This window comes from Dendrobates tinctorius, unplaced genomic scaffold (genome assembly GCF_039654945.1).
Source record: "Dendrobates tinctorius isolate UK_male_01 unplaced genomic scaffold, ASM3965494v1 ptg000128l, whole genome shotgun sequence".
NCBI lineage: Eukaryota > Metazoa > Chordata > Amphibia > Anura > Dendrobatidae > Dendrobates > Dendrobates tinctorius.
In genome coordinates, this window is record NW_027361796.1 from 2,271,928 (window position 1) to 2,275,290 (window position 3,363).

A 3,363-nucleotide genomic window follows, 5' to 3' on the forward strand; every position below is an offset into this window, starting at 1 on the left:
GTGGATCCCCTTGAACCAGGACCACTTGCTACAAAGGTATTCTAATTTTCCTGTTGATTTCATTCCTTCATTATACAAACTAGTCATTTAGAGTGTTACATCAGTTTAACCATAGGCCTACACCGTATATCCCACATTTACATGAGCAATATACAAGTTTCCATTAGTCACACTATAAATGAAATATTTCTGTCTACATTTCTGACGTTAATAGTACTAAGAACCACACGGTCTATAGACTCTTATAAAGACCTTTTCATTACTTTGTAACATGTTTGTCGACATTGCAATCATTATACTCTAGTATTGGTTCCCATCTGATTTTATTCCCATCTAATCATATTCTCAAGCATTGGCTCCTATCTAATTATATTCTCATTCAACCTCCACTTACAGGACAATCCATTTACTCTAAAAACATTGTCTAACAGTGAAACTATTTAACCGATGACTACAATCTTTCTTCTCGAAGGGGTATGATATCAATATTTACTTATCGAGTGATACTCTGTCTGCCGCCATGCTTTCCTTTTCTCTGTTTCTTGTCTTAAAAATGTCTCTATACTTCCTAATGATCGTTTGGCACATAACATAAAGATGCTTCTCAAAGAGATACTTATTCTAAGATCTATTCTACATGTCATTTTTATTGTATATATTTGTCTGTAATTTTTATTGTATATATTTTATTTTTTCAGCGACTATATGATAAAGGCCATTGTGAGGCCGAAACGTCAAAAAAAGCTGTCGCTTCTTCACCGTCCAATAGAAATAAAGATTTTCCACTTTTGCAAAAATCCATGTGTGCAGTGACTTTATATTTGACTTATGCTAGCGGGACTACCAGTTCCCTTCTCACTAGCACCGTATATCCACACCTCTTAGTCGAGTGCTAACCATCTCTACTACTTGCCTTTTAATTATTGGGCATCCAAACTGGACACATGGCATGAGCTGGCTCTCTATACCTTGGAGGTCTTGGCCTGCCCTGCCGCTAGCGTTTTGTCAGAGCGGGTTTTTAGTGCTGCTGGTGGCATTATCACAGATAAGCGCATTCGCCTTTCAGCGGAAAATGCAGACAGGCTGACTCTTATAAAAATGAACAAGGGATGGATTGGGCCTGACTTCTCAACACCACCAAATGAAGCATAAACTCCAATGCAGTGTTTTTTTGGGAAGTGTATTCCCATGCACCTCTTCACAACCAAACATGGGTATACGCTTCCTGATTTTGGCTATTTGGTGTCCTCCTCTTCCTTCTCCTCATGCTCACTGTCCACCACCACTTGAACACCAGGGTGAACATTTTCAGTCATGCTCTGGCCACTCTGTTTTGGCAAGGGTGTTATGATGCCCGTCAACAAAATGCAAAAAATATGTACACCCCACAGGGGAAATGTTTGCCAGCCCGTACACTAAGTGTATGGGCATTCCAAGTCTAGGAAACCCGCTCCTAGAAATTGGGCCTATTTTTTAATCAGGCCTTCCTCCAAGTCTCATCATCCACTGCTACTAGAGCAAAAGGGTTTACGTGTTCCGGTCAGCTACAGCCAGTGTATAATTATTAACGAGGGTGGGTGGTTATGTTGTGGGTAAAATACTTGTTCTGAAAAAGGTTAAGGTGTACCCCACAGGGAAAAGGTTTGCCTGCCCATACACTAAGTGTATTGGCATTCCAAGTCTAGGAGACCCGCTCCTTGAAATTGGGCCTATTTTTTGATCAGGCCTTCCTCCAAGTCTCATCATCCACCGCCACTAGATCAAAGGGGTTTACGTGTTCCGTGCAGCTACAGCCAGTGTTGAATTATTAACAAGGGTGGGTGGTTATTCTGTGCGTAAAATACTTGTTCTGAAAAAGGTTGAAGTGTACCCCAAAGGAGAAATGTTTGCCAGCCCATACACTAAGTCTAGGAGACCCGCTTCTAGAAATTGGGCCTATTTTTTAATCAGGCCTTCCTCCAAGGCCTTCCTCCACCGCCACTAGATCAAAAGGGTTCACGTGTTCCGGTCAGCTTCAGCCAGTGTCAAATTATTAACAAGGGAGGGTGGTTATGCTGTGCGTAAAATACTTGTTCTGAAAAAGATTGAGGTGTACCCCACAGGGAAATGTTTGCCAGTCCATACACTAAGTGTATGGGCAGTCCAAGTCTAGGAGACCCGCTCCTAGAAATTGGGCCTATTTTTTGATCAGACCTTCCTCCAAGTTTCATCATCCACCGCCACTAGATCAAAAGGGTTTACTTGTTCCGTGAAGCTGCAGCCAGTGTAGAATTAATAACAAGGGTGGTTGTTTATGCTGTGCGTAAAATACTTGTTCTGAAAATGGTTGAGGCGTACCCCACAAAGGAAATGTTTGCCAGCCCATACACTAAGTATCGAAATCCTAACAAGGGTGGGAGTTTTTGCTGGGCGTCAAATACTTGTTATGGAAAAGGTTGAGATGTACCCCACAGTGGAAAATGTTTGTCAGCCCAATACACTTATAGCATGGCCATTACAAGTCTAGGAGACCCACTCCTTTTTAATGGGACATTTTTTGTTAAGAGGCCCTCCTACATATTTCTTTCAAGGGGGGATTGGGGTTATTGGGATATGTATGACTTGGTAGCAGGGCAGGCCTTGCAGTCAATGCAAAAGAAAACAGATTGGGCAGGTTAGATTATTTTTTTCCGTTTTCGAGTACACGGCATGGAGTTGTTTAAAAGTACAACTTGTCCTGCAAAAAATAAGCCCTCACATGGCCATATTGACGGAAAAATAAAAAAGTTATGGCTCTGGAAAGAAGGGGAGTGAAAAACGAAAAATCGAAAAAAGCTCCGGAAGTGAAGGGGTTAAAAGGCTTATTGGGGTGCATATGACTTGGTAGTAGGGCAGACCTTGCAGTCAATGCATAAGAATACAGAATGGGAGTACAAAATGAATAATGTAAAGTGGATTTTCCTGTGCCCATCCAGTATGTGGGTTCAAAGGCTTATTGGGGTGCATATGACTTGGTAGTAGGGCAGGGGTGGCATGTGTCATTCGAATTCCGCGCCAATTCGCAGCCGGACTGTGCGTGTCGCTGATTGGTCACAGACAGCCGGGCGCGACGCGGGATTTCCGTTACAAACAGAGAGACAGACAGACAGAATTAGACAAATATATGTCTCCTACAAGAATAAGAGAGCCTTTCTTAAGTTTATTGACTTTTTTTATTAGTTTATTTTAAAAGGAAATTTGACCCTTGTTGGGGGTGTATATATTTACTATTGTATAGCATTACAAATTCTAACTCATAAATTAAAATGTGGAATCTTCCCTTAGGATCATTAATTTCATTTATAAATTGGAATGAGATGGTGTCTCTAATAGCTGTTAAAACAC